The following is a 27,842-nucleotide window of genomic DNA, read 5'->3' as shown; positions in this document are numbered from 1 at the left end:
TGGAGATGAATTTCTTGGATGAATTGTGACAGGTGATGAAACATGGCTCCATCATTTTTCACCAGAGACGAAGAGGCAATCAATGGAGTGGCATCATGCAAATTCACTCAAGGAAAAAATATTCACAACCACATCTTCTGCTGGAGAAGTTAGGCTACGATGTTTTTCGATTCCGAAGGACTCTTGTTTGTGGACATCATGCCAAGTGGAACCACCATAAATTCTGATGCATATGTGACAACACTGAAGAAACTCCAAGCTCGACTGAGTCAGGTTCGACCACATTGGCAAAAGCAGGATGTTTTGCTGTTGCACGACAATGCACGGCCACATGTCAGTCCAAAAACCATGGAAGCGATCACAAAACTCGGATGGACAACACTGAAACACCCGCCTTACAGTCCTGGCCGGACTCCATGCGACTATCCTCTCTTTGGGAAACTGAAAGACTCTCTTCGTGGATCAAGGTTTGAAGATGATGACACCCTTGTGCACGCTGCCAAACCGTGGCTCCAACACGTTGGTTCAGAATTTTACCGTGCAGGTATACAGACGCTGGTTCCGAGATGGCGTAAGGCAGTTGACAGGGATGGAAATTATGTGGAGAAATTAAAATATAGCTCCTATAGGATGTATCTACACACTGTAAAACTTTCAAACATATAGAATAAAAGATGGATTAAAAAAAATAGTGTGCATTTCTTTTGGAGTGACCCTCGTACAACCAGTTTCAGTCCATAGACCAGCATCAGGGCATCAGGTATTAGAAAATATTTGCTACAGCTTACAAGTCGATTTAAACAAAATGGCGTCAAAAAACGGAACATCCATAAATAGTCGCAGTTTTGAATATAGCGCCTTGCAAGCACTTGTAAATATTTTATGACACCTGATGATGAACTGTCGACCGAAATTGGACGTATTTCAAGACACCTATTAGTAGCTCATGGCGGTGAATCGTGAGATTTTTCTGGTTGTGAGGCACCATCATCATTATCATCATCGTCGTCGTCATCATCATCATACTGCGAGTATTCTACGGTTGGTGCTACTTCCCACATACCATTTTCTCCGATCACGCCACTCACCTCTTTGCAGTCCTCTGCCATCCATCGCATTATGGACGTTTCGAAACGGGTCCTCCTACGTCGCCAGCGCTTTCTTCTTCCCTCTAGCATCAACTGCCACGATTTCATTGGCTGTTGGGTGTCGTCCATCCTCTCTAGCCGTTCATACCATTTCAGAAGTTGCATCTCTGTCTTGGCTATTACTGACCTATCGAAGCTCATAGCCTCTCTTACTTTGGTATTTGACACACGGTCCATCTTGGAGACGCCTCAACTTCACCTTCCGGATACCATCCCTATCGCAAGCAACTTGTTCCTCTGACACTTATTTACTTCACATGTTTCCATTACGCACGTATCGATGGTTTCAACAACTGAACTCTATATCACCTCTTTGGTCCTTTTAGTTATTCCAAACGACTGAGTTCAGTTGTCGTACAGTCCTCTCGGCCTGCCCTGTTTTTTATTTCTGTCGTCCTCATCTTTTCGGTTTGATCGTATCATAGCCCCCAAGATACATACACCCCTTGGTCCTGCTGGCTCGAATCTCCACATCCCCTATGATATTTTTGCCAACCTTCAGATATTCGCCCTTTGTCAAGCTATTTGTGAAACTCTTTTTCATATTCCTCTTTTAACTTCCAAAGAACGTGCTTAGCATCATCCTTAACTCCTGCTACGATGATCTGGTCATCAGCAAAGAAAAGTGTGTACAAGGGTTCGTCCCTCACAGGGAATCCCATGCCTACACGTTTATTTCTCCAGGCTTAAACAGTTTGCTCCACATCTGTTTTAATAGCGAATAGCGTCGGTGTTGTTGCATTCTCCTGGATAACTCTTTTGCAACAGGAAACACCAGTGACACTGAATTTCATCATCTGACAGTACTCACACAGTCCGTAGAGAACACTTTAATTGCTTTGATGTTTTAGACATGCCACTATTCATCATACTCATCCACAAATAGTTTTGTGCTACCCTATCTTAGGACTTCTGCAAATCCACAAGAATTAAATGGATTTCTACTCATCTGGAAATTTTCTCTAAGAGACACTGATTTCTCAAATTATACTTCCCCATTTTCACAAAGTATTAGTCACCTCATAAAGGAACACGCTGGTCGCCTTAAATGGTGAAGAACTATCACTAGGTGATTAGGTGGTTCTTCAACACTAACATAAGTCTGTGATGTTTTTGGAAAAATTATTCTCCTACACACACACTATTACAAGAACTTCATTTATGATAATATGCAGTACAGTCACTGGTTATTTTTTACATACATACCTTTAACCCAAACATGAACACTTTCATCACAGTTTATCTTACGTTTGTTACGACTATACAAACTAAAATCAGAGAGACGTATCTTATAGGAATTTCCAAAGTCATTCTTAGCTTGTTCCCCAATATGATAACTGTGATAAGCTTGAACATCACGTTCAGAAAAAATCTCAAGACTAGGAACATTAATTAAACCACCACGTCCCCCAACAAAAGTTGGGGAATGAGTAAACAGGGAAATAAGTAAAAAGAGAAATGTCTGAGTATGTTCAATTTTGCTCAGCTGTTTGAAAATCAAATAACGTAAGGGGTTTACCAGCACAATCATTAATAAATTTTTCAAATTTTTAGCGCAACGCAATCTGACTTTCAATAATCCCTACAAAAGAATGGCCCTGACTAACAATAACCTATACCTTTCATGAATCACTTACCTCACAAAAATCTTCGTTACTCGAACTACTGCAATACAGCGAGCGCCAATACTGCCAGCTAAATAAAAGATTGTAACTACTGATGGCACTAACTACTGATAGGCACAGTTAGCAAATGAAGGACTTTGATAGAGAACAATATATTTACCTTAATAGTGTTCAAAAGTCTTAATATATATATATGTATATATCAATTCATGACATCCAGACTTACAAATTTACTGTCACTGATGGACACACGGCCAGATCATCCGCTCTCAAAACTCCACCGTCTCTCTCTCCCCATTCACCACTGCTGGCGGCTCACCTCCAACTGTGTAACGCTACGCGCTGTTCACATCCAACTGCCCAACACTACAATAGCGAATATTACAACAATGCCAACCAGCCACAGACTGCACACACCACAGCCAGTGATTCTCATACAGAGCGTTACGTGACGTTAGCAACATAAAAACCTAAACAGTCTACTTACAAGCTCACTGTTTTTATAAATTTGTGAGTCCTCAATTTTGCCATATGATCCTACGTCTATGAATGTAAATTGATAATCAGCGTCACAAACTGCTAATAACACTATTGAGAAAAAGTTTTTGTAGTTATGGTAAAAGGAGCCACTGTGTTCAGGTTAAACAATTCTTACATGCTTTCCGTCAATTGTACCAAGACAGCTCGGAAGATCAACGTATACTTTAAATTTTTCTGCTATATTGATCCAATCTTCTTGTGATGCAGGTGGCATTCATATGCTTTGTAGATTATCCCATATCTCCTGACAAGTTTCTCGCACGATTATTGATGTAGTGGATAGCCCACATTTGAAGGAATAATGTAGCTCTGTATATGTACAGCCTGTAGCAAGGTACCTGAAATCAGAGAGTTTTGTGTTTTGCAGCAACACAGTTACAGGAGAAGTGGAAGAACATTCGTGACTGTTACACAAGAGAACTCAACAAGAGAAAAGCCTCAAAATGTGGTTTTCCTGCAGAAACCCACAAAAAATATGTATATTTCGTTATGCTTAATTTCCCATCACCTGTAACTGCCACTAAACCACCAGAGTTGGAAGAAACTGATGCACATACTGATGAGGCAAATAATTCTAATGTACAAGATGGAGTTGCCTCCAATTCCCGTAAGAGAAAAGATGACAGACGAGAAGAAATTATTTCAGGTACTTGCAGCAAACATCAAGAAAAAAACACGTCAATGGCCGAAGCAGATGACCCTGACAAACATTTCCTACTATCATTATTAGATTATTTGAAATTTGTGCCGCAACATTTGAAAATGGACGCTAAATTTGAAGTAATGCCAGTTTTGAGAAGTACGGCAGGTCTTACAGCTCACTAGACAACTATAATTTTCAGTTCACTTCACTTCACAAATACCAATGCCTATATACTCAAATTCACCCATAACTGTACCTATATCTAATCCAAGCCCAGGTACATCAAATCGTGATGCCACACTTTCACCTGTGTCACTGATTTATTCCCTGGGTAGCGAAATATCACAGTTTTGTGCTGTATTTTAGTATTACACATCGGAGCAAATTACTGTTACACCTACTTTAAAAATAAAGGTATATGTAAAGTAACCATTTTATTTACCTTAAAGTAATCATTAGTCTTTCCTCTGGTTGAAATAGAGTTCCTCATTTGGGCATTTTGCTTCGTGAGATTTGGCCTTAGCATAGCACATAATTCATCAAAAGATGGTACAGACATTCTGAAATAGTTCATCAATTTTGCAGGGTTTTCTCTTAATTCATAATAAATAGTGAAAAAATGTCACGTTTCTCTCGAGTATTCAGTAGAGGATGAATCCAGTATTTTCTTTAACGTCGGCAGTGTCTTTATTTCCTTTTCAACAACAGAGCGAAAAGCAACACTTCCTCGTCAGAATCCATTTCGGAACCGGCTGGCACAAGCACACAGGCAGCTCCCGCCACAGAGTTGCTGCCGCGCGGTTGAGCCCGTGCCTGGCGATGCAGTCGCACGGTTCAGCCGCACGATAGTCGCGCATTGCAGCGATTGATCCGCGCGGCTGGATCGCGGCGACGAAATCACCAGTGCGAAAGCAGCTGAAAGCCGGCGTTTGGATGAAGCGGACCGATAGGTAGCTCGGTGTGAAGTGTCTGTCTATCTATCAGGCCGTTTTTAAAATTTGGCGTAGCGGACGGCCTAAGGGGACATATACCGTCATGCCACATGCGCAGATACTAGCATCTAAGTGGCCGCTTTCTCGAACACATATTATTAAATAACTCCGTCATGAGTCAATCTACAATCTTCGTAGTTTTTGTACGAATGGAAGGAAGTTGGCTTTAATCACAGAAAAAGCTGCAGCTCGACTGCATTTAAACTTTGCCAGCTAGAACTTTTAGAACGGAACCGACTGCAGAACATGACCTATGTTTAGGAGACCTTGTACTGATTGTTATTTATATCAAAATCTTGAAACTTGTTACTACTTTACTATTTAATGGAGGTAATCAAGTGCTGTACTCAGAGCTTTCTATCATTAATACAACTGATACTTAATTCACAACAAGTACAGACACTTTTTTTCGAAATTTAGTTTTTAGTCAATTACTTGAAAACTATTACAGGTGGCTTAATGGGGTCACATAGTTAAGATTTTTATATAAATGTGACATTTCATACCAGTTTTCATCTTCCTAAGCCTAATATTTAGCCACTTCAATTTTTCTCAAAAACTCCTATTTTGACCAAATGGTAGCTCCGATCAAGTTGAGACATGCAACATACTTATGCACATTCAGAACAATTTTTGGCCTTCGAGCTTTTTTATTTAGCACCACATGTTTTTAACCTAAAGCAATGTATTTACGGAAGCATATGCATCCGATCACAATTAACAGTTTAAACATTAATACACTGACTCATATATTGACAATGTTTGGAAAAGCTACTTCAATTTTTAATTTTATCCTTAGATTATGGCGCAATGGTCTGTACGCTACGCACAAGTGAATTACGATGACGTGGCGCTAGTAGGTGAATTGGGGTAAGTCCCGGTGCAGTCTCTCGCCTCTGTATCTCTCAGATGACACAGCGCTTTTTTTTCGCTACAGTGTCTGCTGAAATTTACAAGATGTTGAACTGTTCGTGGAACAATATAGTTCGTGAGATATTCTTGTTCTATGTAGTCATGTCAACTTTTGATAATAATCAAACAAAACAATATGTCCTATATCCTTAATGCTGTGTTCACTAAATACACTTAGTGTCAAACATATAAAGTCTGGACGAAGAGAAATCCCCTACCCCAAAGTAGCTTCTATTAAGAGTTGCCCTGCTTGCACGCTGCAGCCATAGAACTCGTCACGGGGCCAAACAGCTATAGCAAAAATACTTAACAACACAGATTAGCAATGATTTATTGAAAGAACTTTCGTAATTCTCAACTGGAGTAAGAGGATTGTACGTGGCAATATACTTCATTGTTAACTTGCAGTGATCTGTCTTTAGACACTGGTATACTCCTACATCCTGTGAACGTTGTACAACTCCACTTGTATAATTTCCGGTTTCACTCTTCTTTGCGGCTATCGTAGATGAGTCTTGTAACAGTTGCTCAGACGACTGTCTGCCGATTTCCTTGAGGTAGGGTCTCAGAAGGACCCTTTGCCGTTTTATTGCTTATTGCCAGAAGTGTCAAAGATGTCCAAGACTGTCTTTCTGTTGCACATAGCACTGCAAACAGTTATCTTGAACTGCGAAATACGCTGATCAGCAAAAACATTATGACCACCGACCTTGTCGATATAAACCCGTCTAGGCGATAGCAGCGTCACCTGGCGAGGAATGACTGCTAGTCAGACACGCAGGGTTCATGTAGTATCAGTGAACATGCTGTCCGTGTGTAGAATGGGGAAGGCACTTGATCTGTCAAAGTTTGACCGAGAGCATACTATGATGGCCCAGAAGCTCGACAAGATCATCCGGAAACTGCACGACTTGCCGAGAGTTCGAGGCATGCTGTTGTGACTGTCTTCAACACGTGATGAAACCAAAGTGAAACAGTGTCCAGACGTCTTCAGGTTGGGCTGCCACACTGTGGCGCGGCAGGTTAATAATAATAATGTTCCTAAGTCATCTGTAATAGGAGGAAATATTAAAATCTTGTTCGCTGCCTTTTACTAGAGCCTGGAAAATATTTCTATGGTCACCCAGAAAGCGATGGAGAACATACTGACCATAGTTCACAGTCTGCAAGTCCACATTCTTGTGCAGCCCACTGAAAGAAATGTTTCTATTCTCTATTTCCTCAGTGGGATCAATACTATAATTACAAATGAAGATTTTAAGTCCTATTTGTTAGATATACAGACATCAAAAAAGTTTTGCGATCACCCCGGTTCCGAGAACTGCTGCAGATAGACGTTGACTGTGGATATTGCATCACAGACACAGTCCCTTTGACTGCTCAGAGATGTCACTAAACCCGCCCAAAGATGTAAGCAATCATGCATGAGCAGCGCCTATTAGACGGAGAGGGTTCGACAACCGATCAGTTCAAGTCATTCCACCAGGAAGGAGGTACACGGCTCGTGTTATCTGTAGTTAAACCATGCCTAGACGGTCAATACCGTGGTTCGATCGCGTCCGCATTTTTACACTGTACCAGGCAAGAATCTCTACAGTAGAAGTGTCCAGGCGTCTCGAAGTGAACCAAAGCGATATTGTTCGGACATGGAGGAGATACAGAGAGACAGGAACTATCGATGACATGCCTCGCTCAGGCCGCCCAAGGGCTACTATGGCAGTAGATGACTGCTTCCTACAGATTATGGCTCGGAGAAACCCTGACGGCAACGCCACCATGTTGAATAATGCTTTTGGTGCAGCCACAGGACGTCGTCCTACGACTCAAACTGTGCAGTAGACTGGGTATTAGAGGTACCAATGTGTACTGCAATCTGGACCACCATCTCTGAAGTTCTCATTGTATGGTGGTACAACATGCAATGTGTTGTTTCCATGAGCAATAATAAGGGCGGAAATGACGTATATGTTTATCTCTATTCCAGTTTTCTGTACAGGTTCCAGAACTCTTGGAACGGAGGTGATGCAGGAATTTTTTTGATGCGTGTATTTCGTAGAATTTCACATTCACAACATAGTAATATTCATTATGTTAATACTAATAATGATTCTCTCTATCCTAAACAGCACTACGAGCCATTCAGAAGGGAACTCCATTGTAAGTTCCTATTAAACTGTTTTTCGCCCTGACTTCTGATAATCAAAATAATTGCTCACCACAAAAGTGGGAAATAATTGTCACCACTTGCGATGTGGAGTTGCTAACATTATGGGCGGCACATTAACAGTTACTTCTCTGAAATGTAAGAAATCCAGGATGGTGTACAGTACTCGCGATTTCACTTCCTATTGGTACCGAAAATATGAGATTAGTTGCAGTCTGGCTGTGACGTCATCTGAGGCGTCGCGTACTCTGGCGTTTGACTGACGTAGATCGTACGGTGGCTGGGTGCGAAGTCTTTCCTCTCGGGCTGTATTTACATACTGGCGCTGCGGACGGCCAAGGGAGCATCTGCTGTTATCCGCTCTACGCCCACTGTAGTAGCCTCTAAATGGCCTCTTTCTCGAACACACAGTATTTTACGACAATGTCATGAATTAATTTAGAATCTTCGTATTTTTTTTAATGAATGTAGTTACGTTGTTTAAAATCACAGAAGAAGTTTTAGCTCGTCTACATGTAAACTTTGTCCTCTAGATTCTTTACAACGGACTGACAGTAGAACATGACCTCTGAACTACAACTTCAAGAGACCTTGTATTTGTTATTATTTACGTTGAGGCCTTGGAACTTGTTATAGCTCTATTATTTAATGGGTTTCATCACGTGTTAAAAACGTAACTCTCTAGCATTAATATCACAGATACTTAATCTATTACAAATAAGGATGATTTTGTTCCAAACTTAGTTTTCAGCAAATTATTCTAAAACTATTAGAGGTAGACCAATGGGGTCACATGTTTCTATACTAAACTGAAGCTTCATACAAATTTTCATATTTCTAAGTATAATATTCAACACCTTCAATTTCTCTTAAAAACGTGCATTCTGACCAACATGTTGCTTTAATCACATGTACCAGTTAATTTTGACATATATCGACACATTATGACCAATGTTTGTGTTCCTAGCTTTATTATTTAATACCACTTACTTTTTTCTTAGAGCAATGTATTTAGGGAAAATATTAATCTGATCAATCTGGGATTTGACAGTTTACTCATAAATATATTAAAGCACATGCCGACAAAGTTTGGAAAAGCAATGTTAACTTTCCATTTCATTCTTAAATTATGATGCAATACTTGTGTGCCCATGCACAAACGCATTGTGGTGACGTGGCGCTACTAGCAGTGAACTGGGGTAAGTCCTGGCACACTCACTCGCCTCTGTATCTGTCAAATGATACAGCGCTTGTTTCGCCAGAACCGCTCTTTGCAGATTGTCGGACATCGCAGGACTGGCAGATTGGTAAAACACGATAAGTGGCGAACTATGGCAGATCTAACAACAGACACTCCAAACAATGGGACTCTATAGAACGTTCACGTGCACACCCTTGGTTACTAGACTGACTACACGTCGGAACAGATATGCAAGAAGACAAACTGACGTTACCATTATTTGCCCCAAAAAGTCTCTGCCAAAGCTGTTGAAGTTTTACTTGTTTATGTGAGAAACGAAACTTAATCAAATGAATTTTTTTGAGGATTGAAGTGGAGACAGATTTTATTTGTAAATTTGATACACAAGTGTTTTAAATGAAAAATGTCTTTCAACACTACTTACATGTGAAAGAGGAAAGACTTTGCCTTTCAGCTTCATAAAGTGTAAACTATTAAATTTAGGTATAGTCATCTTGTGCAGCTACCTATGTATTTGCTTACAAGGAAAGTCAGTAATTAAAAGTAGGATTGCTGGTGAAAATTACTTAAGGATTTTTTACTGATTTTCTGAGTGTGTGATAAGCTAGGTTGTTTATTAAGGGAACGACTGATTCCCTGAGTCTGTGTTAGGATTAAATGTGAATTGATTTTTCATATCTTCGAAATGTCCAAACTCTATAAATAATCTAAGATACTAATCTTGAGTTAATCCTTGAACATAAAACCCATGCATCCTAAGCAACTTTGAAAAAGTCAATTTTGAAAGAAGATCCTACGAGCAAACACTTTTCCCATACTTACTTACTAAAAGGGAACTAATCAATTGAAAATTTTAATATTGAGTAATCCATATGCTTTTATTGCATTTTTTAACGAATATAGTTTTGTAATACTTATCCAGAATTTTTATAGAAGCCTTTCTGTACTGTCATATATGTCATTTTATGATTTACTTAATGTCATGTCTGTATTTTGAGGAAATGTTACTCTTCATTTCACAAGCTACCTTTCTAAATTAATGTATCTAAATTATACTAGATAATTTTCCAGTAACTTTATCCTTTTTGTGTAATATTTTGATGAAAAGGTGTTGTGATCTTTAACATATGTCATTTTACCCTTTACTACATGTTGCTTAAAAATATTTTTCTATATAACATTGGGGCTTATGAAATTTCTTATTCTGTTTAGGGATATATTACTTGCATCGAAGAAAAATTTTTTGCATTGACCAATTTTTCGAAATGGGTCAGCTCATTCATGTGAATCACCTGTTCCTTCTTTTCGCTCTTAAGCGTTTTGGACAATCTTCATATTGCGCAAAATCTTTCAGAGAGATGTGAAGAGTAACTGCTGTTTTCGACCATATCCGAACTTATGTATAGAATATCTATTTACTATATTTATAATTAGATAGGAAATACATGTAAAAGTAAATGCAAACAGTACCAAACGACAATAATACAAAATGGTCTAACATTGGTAAAAATCACCTTAGGAAGTATTGTGGAAATAGTAACTATGTATTAACGTCCTATGTACTGAAATATACTGCTGACATTGGCACAAATAAATAAGATTATCTGGTTCTTTTGTAATTCACAAAAACCTATTTACAATCAATGTGTGATCCAATGTAATTTATCAAGCATTACTACCGTCATATTTCAACATGCTATTAACCCAAATGTATTTCTGTTAAATGTTCTTATACGTTTCATACATTCAGAGCTTCAGAAACTACTTAATATGTTAAAACTGTACAATTCATGGTGAAAGCATTGTTAGAAATTGGAAACAAATGTTACTCACTGATAACCAAGTCAGATACATAAGTTTTGCCCGTATCACGAAATTCTGTACTTAATTTCGCCTCTCAATATATGGTACGAACTCCTGTGATTTAGTTTGACTGTAAGGAAAGAAAGAAGTAGTTGAACTATTGTTACATTGAACATCTCTTTTTTCACTACTAAAACATAAAAATTACTGTGGTCTTTGTATTTAAAACATGTACCTGTATAATGGAAATATTTTGCCATACAGATTGTCAACTCAGTGTATAACTTTAAACTGTAGCTGTCTGTTTATAACAATTAACCCATTGTAGACTTTACTGTAAATACCGTCATGAATTTGAAGCAGAATCTATGTTTGTCGTTGCTCCTAACAATGTGATAATAAACAGTATTGTTTAAATTGGTGCGTCTGTAAACTTTATTATTATACATATCACCTGTGAAGTCTGCAGATCTGAAGAATTCCAGATTATCTACGAGAATCAGATGTTGCAAAAAAGAAGAAAAGAATAAGATAAGAATTTGTACTTCGCTGAATTTACACCCCCGTGTGATTAGTAATTGCAGTATTAGCTGCTGCCGCAAACAGCGACCAATTCTTTTTACAACTCAGCAGATTTTTAAACGGCGTAACGTTACATAGTTCTGGTTATACAGCTTTTGCTTCTGCTTGGTGTCATTGTGCGGCACGCAGTTTTGCAGTTTCTATGGAAGCCAGTCTACATGCTGGCCTGCTGTTAGGACCATGTGTGAGCCTACGCGCTGTCGCTGTTATTTCTCGGTGAATGGGGCTATTGACCTCACCTGGGCTGTGGCGAGGTGGGCTACTGGAAGCGGCTTTCGAAGTTTCTAAAAAAATGCACCGTTAATAAATTCGTTTTCTGGTTTAATGTGTTCCCAGTTTCCTGCAGACGTTGTGTAAAAATCTCAGTTTCCTGCTACATTCCAGGTTGTGTCCCTTCAGTTCACTGTGCAGCACTTCCAAAGGCGTATCAATGCAGTGATGTGAGAAAATTAATGGGATAGTGATATGCACATATACAGATGGTGGTAGTATTGTGTACACAGGATATAAAAGGGCAGTGCTTTGACAGCGCTGTCGTTTGCACTCAGCTGATTCATCTGAATAAATTTCTAACCTCATTAATAGCCGCACAACGGGAAATACAGATTTTGAACTCTGAGTGGTACTTGCAGCTGGACGCCTTGGATATTCCGTTTTGGAAACAGGGAATCCAATATTCCGCGATCCACAGTGTTCATCATGCACATCGCAGTGGCCAACGTCCTTCACTTAACGACCGAGGGCAGCGACGTTTGTGTAGAGCTGCCAGTGCTCACAGACGAGCAACGCTACGTGAAATAATGGCAGAAATCGATGTGCGACGTACGACTCAACGTGTCCGTTAGGACAGTGTTGCGAAATTTCGCGTTAATGGGCTATGGCAGCAGACGACTAACGCGAGTACCTTCACATACAGCAAAAAATCGCCTGCAGTTGCTCTACAACTACATCTACATCCATACTCCACAAGCCACGTGCCGGTGTGTGGCGGAGCATACCTTGAGTACCTCTATCGGTTCTCAATTCTATTCCAGTCTCGTATTGTTCGTGGAAACAAAGATTGTCAGTATGCCTGTGTGTGGGCGCTAATCTCTCGGATTTTATCCTCATGGCCTCTTCGCGAGATATACGTAGGAGGGAGTAATATACTGTTTGACTCCTTGGTGAAGATATGTTCTCGAAACTTCAACAAAAGCCCGTACCGAGCTACTGAGCGTCTCTCTTGCAGAGTCTTCCACTGGAGTTTATCTATCATCTCCGTAACGCTTTCGCGACTAATAAATGATCCTGTAAGAAGAGCGCTGCTCTCTGTTGGATCTTCTCTATCTTTTCTATGAAATCTATCTGGTACGGATCCCACACCGGTGAGCAGTATTCAAGCAGTGGGCGAACAAGTGTACTGTAACCTACTTCCTTTGTTTTCGGACTGCATTTCCTTAGGATTCTTCCAATGAATCTCAGTCTGGCATCTGCTTTACCGACGATTAATTTTATATGGTCATTCCATTTTAGATCACTCCTTATGCCTGCTCCCAGATAATTTATGGAATTAAATGCTTCCAGTTGCTGACCTGCTATACTGTACCTAAATGATAAAGGATCTTCCTTTCTATGTATTTGCTGCACATTACACTTGTCTACATTGAGATTCAATTGCCATTCCCTGCACTATGCGTCAATTCGCTGCAGATCCTCCTGCATTTCAGTACCATTTTCCATTGTTACAACCTCTCGATACACTGCAGCATCATCCGCAAAAAGCCTCAGTGAACTTCCGATGTTATCCACAAGGTCATTTATATATATTGTTAATTGCAACGGTCCTACAACACTCCCCTGCGGCACACCTGAAATCACTCTTACTTCGGAAGACTTCTCTCCATTGAGAATAACGTGCTGTGCTCTCCTGGGCTCGTGAACATATCAGTTGGACCCTAGAAAACTAGGAAACCTTTTCCTGGTCAGATGAGTCCAGATTTCAGTTGGTAAGAGTTGATGGTAGGGTTCGAGTTTGGCGCAGATCCCACGAAGACATTGACCCAAGTTATCAACAGGACACTGTGCAAGCTGGTGGTGGTTGAGTAATGGTGTGGGCTGTGTGTGCATGGAATGGACTGGGTCCTGCAGTCCAAGTGCAGCGAGCACTGACTGGAAATAATTTTCTTCGGCTATTTGGAGACCATTTGCAGCCATTCATGGACTTCCTTTCCCAATAATGATGTCATGTCACCGGACCACAGTTGTTCACGGTCGGTTCGAAGAACATTCTGCACAATTAGTGTGAATTAATGGCCACCCAGATCGCCCGATGTGAATTCCATCGACCATTTATGGGACATAATCGAGAGGTCAGTTCGTGCACGACATCCTGCAACGGCACTACTTTCGCAGTTGTGGACGGCAGGGTAATTCCAACGAAATGTTGCGTTCATGTCATGTCGAGTTTCTGTTGTACGCAGGGAAGGAGTAGGTCCGACACGATAGGGGAATCCCATTGCTTTTGTCACCTTAGTGTGGTTGCGACAGCATGCTTCCATTTTACAAGATGCTAACCAAACATTGTTTTATTACCGCGAATTGAAGTTTGCTCATTGAAACCTGTTTAAACCGTTTACCCAGGTCAAAACGACAGGTCGTGTAGCATAATACGGTCTCTTGTTAAATCCATAGGATGTTGCCACTATCCCTCCAACCCTCCCTTGCCGCTGTCCCTTCATCGCTTGTTTCTCCATTCCTAATCCCTCTCGCTTCATTCTGCTTTATGTCGTTTTGCATTTTACATACCATTAGAATTTTACGTACCGTTTACAAACTATTAGTATTTTAATGTGAATTTTTACATCGTTATACGTTCTGTTATTTTAGCAATTTTCCTATTGTTAAACTCATGACATACCTACCACCGCCTCCGAGCTTCCTTTCCGCTCCCCCAATGAGCCTCACTCCATTTCCCTTTCCCCTCGCCCCCACCCCCTCCCCACCTCTCCCCTGTCATCAACATACAGGATTTTCGGAAATTCCCGTTACAGACTTTTAAGACTTTTAGAGGACTGAGTAGTAAATATTTTAAATTCGAATCCGTATCCGGAAACATACCGTTTCCGTGTTACAATCATCTGAAAACGCATTGGTAACGCAACCACTTTTAAAAGTAATTGACATGACCCACTGTCCCATTTGTTTGACATTTCCACTCATTAATAGCCAAAGAAATTGCTTGTGTTTTCTTCAACGTGATGCAGCACGGCCTATTCCAAATTGGGTGTGAAGCGTCTCCTTGGAGCACCACAATCATAGTTGCTGACGGTGAAGGTACCCTTTGTCGAAGCCGTTGCGTTAATTCGACAAAAAGCGTATGCGATGGAATCGGACGGCATCGAGAACGATCTTGAAAAAGAAGACAAGCAGATATTCCATTACCGTGAGCTTCGCCAATCAAAAAGATCTTGTCTGTGTGTTCTTCAGCCATGTTGCTCTGACACTCACAGACACGTGAATCATGCATGATTGCCCTTTTGCATAGCTACCTAGCACAAATGTTTTCAGACATCTGTAGCACAGAAATTTTACCTTTCCGGGCATCGATTTCTGTTGGAAATATTATATACTCACTCCCCTCTACAAGACCTAGAAGTGTATAACGGTAATTTTCCAATATCCCACATACCTATTTAAAACACTGACCGCAGTCGCAAAACACAGTACAATGTCGTATGGTTCTGAGTAGACCAGATGGCTCTCTGGTGCAACTGCTTAGGAGAATTCTATGTTATTATGTATATACACTCCTGGAAATGGAAAAAAGAACACATTGACACCGGTGTGTCAGACCCACCATACTTGCTCCGGACACTGCGAGAGGGCTGTACAAGCAATGATCACACGCACGGCACAGCGGACACACCAGGAACCGCGGTGTTGGCCGTCGAATGGCGCTAGCTGCGCAGCATTTGTGCACCGCCGCCGTCAGTGTCAGCCAGTTTGCCGTGGCATACGGAGCTCCATCGCAGTCTTTAACACTGGTAGCATGCCGCGACAGCGTGGACGTGAACCGTATGTGCAGTTGACGGACTTTGAGCGAGGGCGTATAGTGGGCATGCGGGAGGCCGGGTGGACGTACCGCCGAATTGCTCAACACGTGGGGTGTGAGGTCTCCACAGTACATCGATGTTGTCGCCAGTGGTCGGCGGAAGGTGCACGTGCCCGTCGACCTGGGACCGGACCGCAGCGACGCACGGATGCACGCCAAGACCGTAGGATCCTACGCAGTGCCGTAGGGGACCGCACGGCCACTTCCCACCAAATTAGGGACACTGTTGCTCCTGGGGTATCGGCGAGGACCATTCGCAACCGTCTCCATGAAGCTGGGCTACGGTCCCACACACCGTTAGGCCGTCTTCCGCTCACGCCCCAACATCGTGCAGCCCGCCTCCAGTGGTGTCGCGACAGGCGTGAATGGAGGGACGAATGGAGACGTGTCGTCTTCAGCGATGAGAGTCGCTTCTGCCTTGGTGCCAATGATGGTCGTATGCGTGTTTGGCGCCGTGCAGGTGAGCGCCACAATCAGGACTGCATACGACCGAGGCACACAGGGCCAACACCCGGCATCATGGTGTGGGGAGCGATCTCCTACACTGGCTGTACACCACTGGTGATCGTCGAGGGGACACTGAATAGTTACGGTACATCCAAACCGTCGTCGAACCCATCGTTCTACCATTCCTAGACCGGCAAGGGAACTTGCTGTTCCAACAGGACAATGCACGTCCGCATGTATCCCGTGCCACCCAACGTGCTCTAGAAGGTGTAAGTCAACTACCCTGGCCAGCAAGATCTCCGGATCTATCCCCCATCGAGCATGTTTGGGACTGGATGAAGCGTCGTCTCACGCGGTCTGCACGTCCAGCACGAACGCTGGTCCAACTGAGGCGCCAGGTGGAAATGGCATGGCAATCCGTTCCACAGGACTACATCCAGCATCTCTACGATCGTCTCCATGGGAGAATAGCAGCCTGCATTGCTGCGAAAGGTGGATATACACTGTACTAGTGCCGACATTGTGCATGCTCTGTTGCCTGTGTCTATGTGCCTGTGGTTCTGTCAGTGTGATCATGTGATGTATCTGACCCCAGGAATGTGTCAATAAAGTTTCCCCTTCCTGGGACAATGAATTCACGGTGTTCTTATTTCAATTTCCAGGAGTGTAGAATGGCTTTGTTTTAGATCTGAAGATGATCCTGAGTGATTGAAACATGTAATCCAACTGAAAATTGCAACTGATACGGAAAAATAAATGACAATTGTCCGAAATCAGGTTACCATCCATTCCGAAGGCAGTTGCATGCAGCGACTGTTATATTGACTTGTAAATTATAGATTTCAACTATCAGTCGTCCTTTTTAAATTTTATTGGCTGACATAGATTTCAGCTGGACACTAGCCATTCTCAATGCACCACTATTTTTGATCAATGCATGTAATGCCTGTTGGTCAGGCATGTGGATGAAGCCCGACCAACAGACATTACATGCATTGATCATAAATGATAGTGCATTGAGAATGGCTAGTTTCTAGCTGAGATCTAGATCTGCCAATAAAATTTCAAAAGGACGACGGATAGCTGAAATTTATTATTTACAAGTCAATTGTCTGAAATATCAAAGTCGGGTATAGTGGAATCTACAATGAAGCGCCATAGAAACTGGTGTAAGCATTATTATTCAAACACAGAGATATGTAAACAGGGACAATACGGCGCTGCTGTCGACAACGCCTATATAAGACAATAAGTGTCTAGCGCAGTTGTTGGCTCGGTTACTGCTGCTACAACGGCAGGTTATCGAGATTTGAATGAGTTTGAACGTGGTGCTACAGTCAGCGGACTCGCAATGGAATACAGCATCTCCGAGGTAGCAATGAAGTGGGGATTTTCCCGAACGACCATTTAACGAGTGTACCGTGAATATCAGGAATCCGATAAAACATCAAATCTCGACATCGCTGTGGGCGGAAAAAGATCCTGGAAGAACAGGACCAACGGCGACCTAGGAGAATCGTTCAACGTGACAGAAATGCAACCCATCCGCAAAATACTGTAGATTTCAATACTGGGCCATCAACTAGTGTCAGCGTGCGAACCATTCAACGAAACATCATCGATAAGGGTTTTCAGAGCCGAAGATCCACTCGTGTACACTTGACGACTGCTCGACACAAAGCTTTACGCATAGCCTAGGCCGACCAACACTGACATTGGACTATAGGAAACAGGTTGCCTGATCGGACGAGTCTCGTTTCAAATTGTATCGAGCGGATAGATGTGTACGGGTATGGACGCAACCTCACGAATCCATGGACCCTGCATGTCAGCAGGGACTGTTCAAATTGGTGGAGGCTCTGTAATGGTGTAGGGTGTCTGCAGTTGGAGTGATATGGGACCCGTAATACGTCTAGATACAATTCTGCCAGGTTACACGTACGTAAGCGTCCTGTCTGATCACAATCCATGTCCATTGTGCATTCCGACAGACTTGAGCAATTCCAGCAGTACAATGCGATACCGCACACGTCCAGAATTGCTACAGGGAGGCTCCAGGAACACTCTCCTGAGTTCAAACATTTCTGTTGGCCACCAAACTCCTCAAATATGAACATTATTGAGCATATCCGTTTTGTGTTCCAACGTGTTGTTCTCCACCCCCTCGCACTCTTACGGATTTATGGACAGACCTGCAGGATTCATGGTGTCAGTTCTCTCCATCACTACTTCAGACATTAGTCAAGTCCATGCCTCGTCGTGTTGCAGCATTTCTGCGTGTTCGCAGAAGCCCTACACGATATTTGGCAGGTGTACCAGTTTCTTTTGGTCTTCAGTGTGCTATTACCATTTTGTTTTTGTTGTGGTCTTCAGTCCTGGGACTGGTTTGATGCAGCTCTCCATGCTATATCATGTGCAAGCTGCTTCATCTCCCAGTACATATTGCAGCATACATCATTCTGAATCTGCTTAGTGTATTCATCTCTTGGTCTCCCTCTACGATTTTTACCCTCCACGCTGCCCTTCGGTACTAAATTGGTGATCCTTTGATGCCTCAGAACATGTCCTACCAACCGATCCCTTCTTCTAGTGAAGCTTTGCCACAAACGACTCTTCTTCCCAATTCTATTCAATACCTCCTCATTAGTAATGTGATGTACCCATCTAATCTTCAGCATTCTTCTGTAGCACCACATTTCGCAATCTTCTATTCTCTTCTTGTCCAAACTACTTATCGTCCATGTTTCACTTCCATACATGGCTACACTCCATACAAATACTTTCAGAAACTACTTCCTGACACTTAAATTTATACTCGATGTTAACAAATTTCTCTTCTTCGGAAACGCTTTCCTTGCCATTGCCAGTCTACATTTTATATCCTCTCTACTTCGACCATCATCAGTTATTTTGCTTCCCAAATAGCAAAACTCCTTTACTACTTTAACTGTCTTATTTCCTAATCTAATTCCCTCAGCATCACCTGACTTAATTCGACTACATTATCCTCGTTTTGCTTTTGTTGATGTTCATCTTATATCCTCCTTTCAAGACACTATCCATTCTGTACAACTTCTCTTCCAAGTCTTTTGCTGTCCTTGACAGAATTACAATGTCATCGGTGAACCTCAAAATTTTTATTTCTTCTCCATGGATTTTAATTCCAACCTTTACTGCTTGCTCAATATACAGATTGAATAACATCGGGGAGAGGCTACAACCCTGCCTCACTCCCTTCCCAACAACTGCTTCCCTTTCGTGTCCCTCGACTCTTATCACTGCCATCTGGTTTCTGTACAAATTGTAAATAGCCTTTCGCTCCCTGTATTTTACCCCTGCCACCTTCAGAATTTGAAAGAGAGTATTCCGGTCAACATTGCCAAAAACTTTCTCTAAGTCTACAAATGCTAGAAACGTAATTTTTCCTTTCCTTAATCTTTCTTCTAAGATAAGCCGTACGGTCAGTACTGCCTCACGTGTTCCAATATTTCTACGGAATCGAAACTGATCTTCCCCGAGGTCGACTTCTACCAGTTTTTCCATTCGTGTGTAAAGAATTCGCGTTAGTATTTTGCAGCCGTGAATTATTAAACTGATAGTTCGGTAATTTTCACATCTGTCAACTCCTGCTTTCTTTGGGATTGGAATTATTATATTCTTCTTGAAGTCTGAGGGTATTTCGCCTGTCTCGTACATCTTGCTCACCAGATGGTAGTGTTTTGTCATGACTGGCTCTCCCAACGCCGTCAGTAGTTCTAATGGAATGTTGTCTACTCCTGAGGCCTTGTTTCGACTCAGGTCTTTCAGAGCTCTGTCAAACTCTTCACGCAGTATCGTATCTCCCATTTCATCTTCATCTACATCCTCTTCCTTTTTCCATGATATTGTCCTCGATTGCATCACCCTTGTATAGACCCTCTATATACTCTTTCCACGTTTCTGCTTTCCCTTCTTTGCTTAGAACTGGGTTTCCATCTGAGCTCTTGATATTCATACAAGTGGAGGTAGGCCATTAATAATAATAAATGATAATAAATAAACATAAATGATAATAAATAATAATAACAAAGACAAGCACGCCAATATCCCGCTGGAATTCAACCTTCCCACCACTTTTCCTTCTTGAGGGTTAGGTTAGTGGATGCAGCGCAATTGGTCTATTTTACCACCAAAATTCAAAATTCCCGACATTTTTTTCTGGAGGTTAGGTTAGTGGACGTAGCCCAATTGACCTGTTTCAATAATAATAAATGATAATGAATGTTAATAAATGATAATCAATAATAATGAATAATAATAAAGACAAGGATGGTTTTGAATGCATTATCCTGATGTAATTCAAACTCCTCGCCATTTTTTTTTTCTGGAGGCTTAGGTTAGTGGACATAGCGCAATTGGTCTATTTTCCCGCCAAAATTCAAACTTCCCACCTTTTTTTCTGGAGTTTAGGTTAGTGGATGTAGCACAATTGGCCTCTTTTCCCGCCAAAAGCCGCCATCTTGGATGACGTCATGCGCTGTTGCCAATTGTACATGCCCCCATCTTGGATGATGTCATCGCAGACATGTTGAATAAATTTGGCGACAATGCAGCGTGTCGTCGTACATACTTAGTCCCACTACTTTTGTCATGACATTTAACTGTTTTATTGATACTAAAATCGTACAAATCTATGGCATGCTATAAGTAATGACGACGGCAAGTTACTTTCCTTTTGAGGGGAGTAGGGGGGGGGGGGGAGTGGTGAGAGAGAGAGAGAGAGAGAGAGAGAGAGAGAGAGAGAGAGAGAGAGAAAGAGAGAGAGAGAGAGAGAGAGAGAGACAACAACACAGCGATGTGTGACCCCCTCCAGAACGGGACTCTGGATGTGCCTCTGGGTTAGACAGGAAGACAGGGCCAGAGGAGCTGGCGGAAGCAGGCGCCCAGAATCTGCCACGTCGCGGACGGCTGGCTGGCAACAGCAGCAGAGGCAGTGGCAGCGGAACTGTAGAGGTGGTGTGGCGACGCCTGCAGACGCCGTTGGCGAGTTTCGTCACGTCGCCGACTCTGAGACCTGCCTCGCCGTGCCGTGCTCTGCCTCGCAGCGCGCTGCTGCACCGGGCCCGCTTCAATGAAATGCTCGCTCCCCTCTCCCCTTGGCGAATAAATTCGGTAGCCTCGTTCTCGCTCGCAGCTTTCTCTTTTATTCTGCAGCAGTGCTCCGCAACTCCGACGGGTCGGCATAAGGCTATGCAGAACTCCGAGACTGGCCACGGCGTCTCATACAAATGTCGCCGCTAACGAATATACAGTAACGGAATTCAACCAGCGGTTCCAGTGACGTGACCTCGGAAGACACCCAGGATTTGCTTAACAGGGCCGGCTGCTACCAGCTGCAGTACAGTTCAGCAGACGGCGAACGACGAAAAGGTTACCGTGACATCTAAAAATAGGATGGATCCAGCTATCGAAACTGGGATTTTCGTGACGTTCCGCACGACGGTCTGCAGAAGATGACGCTCCTATTGACTTAAAGTAGGGGCCTCCAAATTACAACCCGTGGACCAACACCCTCCCGCAAACACCATCAGTATTGAATGGTGAGCTTCGTGTGGTTACCAAGTCGTGCAGCGACCGTAAACCATAAAACTACCAAATATGGAGCAACCAGTCGCCAATAATGTTCTATTTATTCACTTTTGCAAATCGATTTCAACTGATAAACAGCTGTCATTGTGCTACAAATACAACAATAAAAATAATTAATAACAGTGACCAAATGAATAAATGTACATAATAATGGCTCTGAGCACTATGGGACTTAACATCTATGGTCATCAGTCCCCTAGCACTTAGAACTACTTAAACCTAACTAACCTAAGGACATCACACAACACCCAGCCATCACGAGGCAGAGAAAATCCCTGACCCCGCCGGGAATCGAACCCGGGAACCCGGGCGTGGGAAGCGAGAACGCTACCGCACGACCACGAGATGCGGGCAAATCTACATATAGCAACGTAAACCAATTAAATGTATATAGACGCATTAAACCATTTAAAATGCACACGCAAATTTACCTTTCAACCAATATGTGCCCTGAGTAGTAATACTGTCTTAAGCAGAGTTCAAACATAAAGAGATGCATCGGAAATTGACTATGACAACGAGAAACCAATAGGGGACTCTGCAAAGCAAACCCGCCCTCTTTGTTGCTGCATATTTGGTAGTTTTACCATCAGTATTGCCCTCGGTAAAGAGTCGCACCTGCATGGTATCCGCCCCTCCGTAATTTTTCTTATTGTAGTCGAACCTCGGTTATCGATCACCTCCCATGACGAATGTTTCGGACGAGTAGAAGAAAATCTAAGAAACTGACTCACTTAAGAACGATGTTTCGCATAAAGATCCTGTTTCGTGGTATTTCTTAGCCTTTAATAACAACGACAGAAATCACATACTGGCGAATTCATTTCCTGTGCTAACCTCTTCATCTCAGAGTACCACTTGCCACCTACGTCCTCAATTATTTGCTTGACGTATTGCCCACTAATGCTCCCTCTAGTACCATGGAAGTCATTCCCTCATGTCTTAGCAGATGTCCTATCATCCTGTCCCTTCTCCTTATCAGTGTTTTTCACATATTCCTTTCCTCTCCGATTCTGCGTAGAACCTCCTCATTCCTTACCTTATCAGTCCACCTAATTTTCAACATTTGTCTATAGCATCACATCTCAAATGCTTCGATTCTCTTCTGTTCCGGTTTTCCCACAGTCCATGTTTCACTACCATACAATGCTGTACTCCAGACGTACATCCTCAGAAATTTCTTCCTCAAATTAAGGCCGGTATTTGATATTAGTAGACTTCTCTTGGCCAGAAATGCCTTGTTTCCCATAGCGAGTCTGCTTTTGATGTCCATCTTGCTCCGTCCGTCATTGGCTATTTTACTGCCTAGGTAGCAGAATTCCTTAACTTCATTGACTTCGTGACCATCAATCCTGCTGTTAAGTTTCTCGCTGTTCTCATTTCTACTAGTTCTCATTACCTTCGTCTTCCTCCGATTTACTCTCAAACCATACTGTGTACTCATAGACTGTTCATTCCGTTTAGTAGATCATTTAATTCTTCTTCACTTTCACTCAGGATAGCAATGTCATCAGCGAATCGTATCATTGATATCCTTTCACCTTGTACTTTAATTCCACTCCTGAACCTTTCTTTTATATCCATCATTGCTTCCTCGATGTACAGATTGAAGAATAGGGGCGAAAGTCTACAGCCTTGTCTTACACCCTTCTTAATACGAGCACTTCATTCTTGATCGTCCACTCTTATTATTCCCTCTTGGTTGTTGTACATATTGTATATGACCCGTCTCTCCCTATAGCTTACCCCTACTTTTTTCAGAATCTCGAACAGCTTGCACCGTTTTATATTGTCGAACGCTTTTTCCAGGTCGACAAATACTATGAAAGTGTCTTGATTTTTCTTTAGCCTTGCTTCCATTATTAGCCGTAACGTCAGAATTGCCTCTCTCGTCCCTTTTCCTAAAGCCAAACTGATCGTCACCTAGCGCATTCTCAATTTTCTTTTCCATTCTTCTGTATATTATTCTTGTAAGCAGCTTCGATGCATGAGCTGTTAAGCTGATTGTGCGATAATTCTCGCACTTGTCAGCTCTTGGCGTCTTCGGAATTGTGTGGATGATGCTTTTCCGAAAGTCAGATGGTATATCGCCAGACTCATATATTCTACACACCAACGCGAATAGTCGTTTTGTTGCCACTTCCCCCAATGACTTTAGAAATTCTGATGGAATGTTATCTATCCCTTCTGCCTTATTTGACCGTAAGTCCTCCAAAGCTCTTTTAAATTCCGATTCTAATACTGGATCCCCTATCTCTTCTAAATCGACTCCTGTTTCTTCTTCTATCACATCAGACAAATCTTCACCCTCATAGAGGCTTTCAATGTATTCTTTCCACCTATCTGCTCTCTCCTCTGCATTTAACAGTGGAATTCCCGTTGCACTCTTAATGTTACCACCGTTGCTTTTAATGTCACCAAAGGTTGTTTTGACTCTCCTGTATGCTGAGTGTGTTCTTCCGACAATCATATCTTTTTCGATGTCTTCACATTTTTCCTGCAGCCATTTCGTCTTAGCTTCCCTGCACTTCCTATTTATTTCATTCCTCAGCGACTTGTATTTCCGTATTCCTGATTTTCCCGGAACATGTTTGTACTTCCTCCTTTCATCAATCAACTGAAGTATTTCTTCTGTTACCCATGGTTTCTTCGCAGCTATCTTCTTTGTACCTATGTTTTCCCTCCCAACTTCTGTGATGGCCCTTTTTAGAGATGTCCATTCCTCTTCAACTGTACTGCATACTGCGCTATTCCTTATTGCTGTATCTATAGCGTTAGAGAACTTCAAACGTATCTCGTCATTCCTTAGTACTTCCGTATCCCACTTCTTTGTGTATTGATTCTTCCTGGCTAATGTCTTGAACTTCAGCCTACTCTTTATCACTACTATATTGTGATCTGAAGTCTATATCTCTACTCCTTCCCCTACAACTGCATTCCAGTCGCCCATGACTATTAGATTTTCGTCCCCCTTTATATACTGCATTACCCTTTCAATATCCTCATACACTTTCTCTATCTGTTCATCTTCAGCTTGCGACGTCGGAATGTATACCTGAACTATCGTTGTCGGTGTTCGTCTGCTGTCGATTCTGATTAGAACAACCCGGTCACTGAACTGTTCACAGTAACACACCCTCTGCCCTACCTTCCTATTCATAACGAATCCTACACCTGTTATACCATTTTCTGCTGCTGTTGATATTACGCGATACCCATCTGACCAGAAATCCTTGTCTTCCTTCCACTTCATTTCACTGACCCCTACTGTATCTAGATTGAGCCTTTGCATTTCCCTTTTCAGATTTTCTAGTTCCCCTACCACGTTCAAGCTTCTGACATTCCACGCCCCGACTCGGAGAACGTTATCCTTTCGTTGATTATTGAATCTTTTTCTCATGGTAACCTCCCCCTTGGCAGTCCCCTCCCGGAGATCCGGATGGGGGACTATTCTGGAATCTTTTGCCAATGGAGAGATCATCATGACACTTCTTCAATTACAGGCCACATGTCCTGTGGATACAGGTTACGTGTCTTTAATGCAGTGGTTTCCATTGCCTTCTGCATCCTCATGTCGCTGATCATTGCTGATTCTTCCGCCTTTAGGGGCAATTTCCCACCCCTAGGACTAGAGAGTGCCCTGAACCTCTATCCGCTCCTCCGCCCTCTTTGAGTAGGCCGTTGGCAGAATGAGGCTGACTTCTTATGCCGGAAGTCTTCGGCCGCCAATACTGATTATTTATCAAAATTCAGGCAGTGGCGGGGATCGAACCCGAGACCGAAGACGTTTTGTTTATGAATCAAAGACGCTATCCCTAGACTACGGCTACCGCTCTGTAAAGTAGCAGCTTCGACAATGTTGTATTCGGTTAGCTGTAGTACAGATCTCAATATGCCTCGTAACGATGCTGCAACCTCTCTGTAATGATGTTGCAAGATCTTTTTGCAGCCGGTGCATGGCAACACTTTCCCTTGCACTATCTATTTGTGAATCCCAATTCTGATTTTTTATTGAAGGTGTCCATATGGCATTAGCTAGACACAATAATTAACAATAATCCTATGTATCTTATTCGACAAATTTCGAAGCACAGGCGTAAACGAATATGTATCGACAATTTTCTTCTAAAGTAATATGCACCGTGAGCCGTTATTTATCTCTGTAGTGGTTAGTGTGTCGGCTCTTCAGTGCGCCCGCGCTTTGCCGCAGTGCGATTGATCGCGATCGCCTATTTAGGCACACGGAACGATGCAGCAGCAACATGTGGTGGAAGTAACGTTGGTTGTCGAGAGAGGGCAGTGACTCTGTCAGTCGTCGTGATTGCAGCATTGGTCGTCTCGTGGTAGGTGGTGGGCCAGGATTTTGTTTTGGGCGAGTACGGCAGCAAAGCTCGTGAGTGGACGACGTGGCTTGGAGACTTCACGCTAGTAGGGGAAGTGGGGCCTTGCTACTTCTGGAGGACAGTGTAGCCGTCGGACGGCTGAATACATCTGTATGTAGTGTATCATTGTGCCAAGACTTCTGTCTGCCGCTGCCACATTCAGCTGTGTTGATTATGGTAGGTAAGCTGTTTCCTCATCCAGGACTTTCGCGGTGAGCAGTGGTACCTCAATTGTGCTGTCGCATTTTTGTGAGTGGGAGTTCTTCGCGCGGTAGGTGCCGTTTTGCTTACAAGTGCTACCTGTGTCTATAGAATAATTAGCTGCGTCTAGCTGACGAGAACTGTGCAAATTGTTCAAAAATATATGGGGACTGCGTCCGGTAAATTTTGCTGGAGCAATATCTGTGTAATTTAAAGCCCAAACACCCATAAGGGAGACTGTGGTAAAGTCTCTATGTTATTTGAAGTATGTTGTATTGCAGGGCCTCCCAGCCTTTTCAGCTGGCGGACCCCTTCTTCAGTCGAAACTCCATGGCGGACCCCTAGTCAGTCAGGAGCACAGTAACTTTAAATTTCAGAGTAAAACCCATGGGAACTGAAAGTTTCTTAATGCAAGAAGTTCCCAATGACCCCCTTACCCTCCCCCCTCCCCCACCCCCCGAAGTATCAATAGTCTTTGGCTTAAAGATGAATGAAAACAACTTGAAATTAACGATCCAATTTGAATTCCCACTGTATCCAGACACTTACTAGTGAATTTACTCCCTTTGTTCAACACACTATAGCCTGATTAATATTACTTGGTAATTGACATTTCACACGTTGGAGCTGCCTTCTCCAAGAGCAATCGACGTCACGTCCAAAATGGTTCAAAAGGCTCTGAGCACTATGGGACTTAACTTCTGAGGTCATCAGTCGCCTAGAACTTAGAACTAATTAAACCGAACTAACCTGAGGACATCACACACATCCATGCCCGTGGCAGGATTCGAACCTGCGACCGTAGTGGTCGCTCGGTTTCAGACTGTAGCGCCTAGAACCGCACGGCCACTCCGGCCGGCGTCACGTCCAAACTGTTTGCTGTTGACAAGCTACCGCCTGTGGTCTGCTTACTTCCACTGTTTGGCAACTGTTGTGTAAGGAGCAGGCATATTTCATAACAGTCGTGTGTGTGTGTGTGTGGTTTTTCGTGAAATCCGAAGAAAATGTTCAAATGTATGTAAAGTCTATGGGACTTAACTGCTGAGGTCATCAGTCCCTAGTCTCACACACTATTAACCTAAGTTTAACTTCCGCTAAGGACTACACATACACACACACACACACACACACACACACACACACACACACACACACACACACATATGCCAGAGGGAGGACTCGAACCTCGGACAGCAGGAGCCGCACCATTGTTTTGGTTTGTGTTGCCGACTGTCAAATATTATTGCCAAAGATCGAATTTTATTGCCAACTTTCGAGTGCTATACACATGACTTTCAAAGAAAACAAATGAATTTGATTTTCACATTTTTATTCAATAACTGTACTCATTATTTTACACGATCTGGTGAAAGGTGGCCGCGGACCCCCTAGAAAGAACCGGCGGACCCACACGTTGGGATGCCCTGTTGTATTGAATAGCAGCGTGTGTAGTGTTAGGTGTGAGTCAGTCAAACTACTGGTAA

Source organism: Schistocerca americana, chromosome 6 (genome assembly GCF_021461395.2).
Source record: "Schistocerca americana isolate TAMUIC-IGC-003095 chromosome 6, iqSchAmer2.1, whole genome shotgun sequence".
NCBI lineage: Eukaryota > Metazoa > Arthropoda > Insecta > Orthoptera > Acrididae > Schistocerca > Schistocerca americana.
This window is presented reverse-complemented; position numbering follows the sequence as displayed.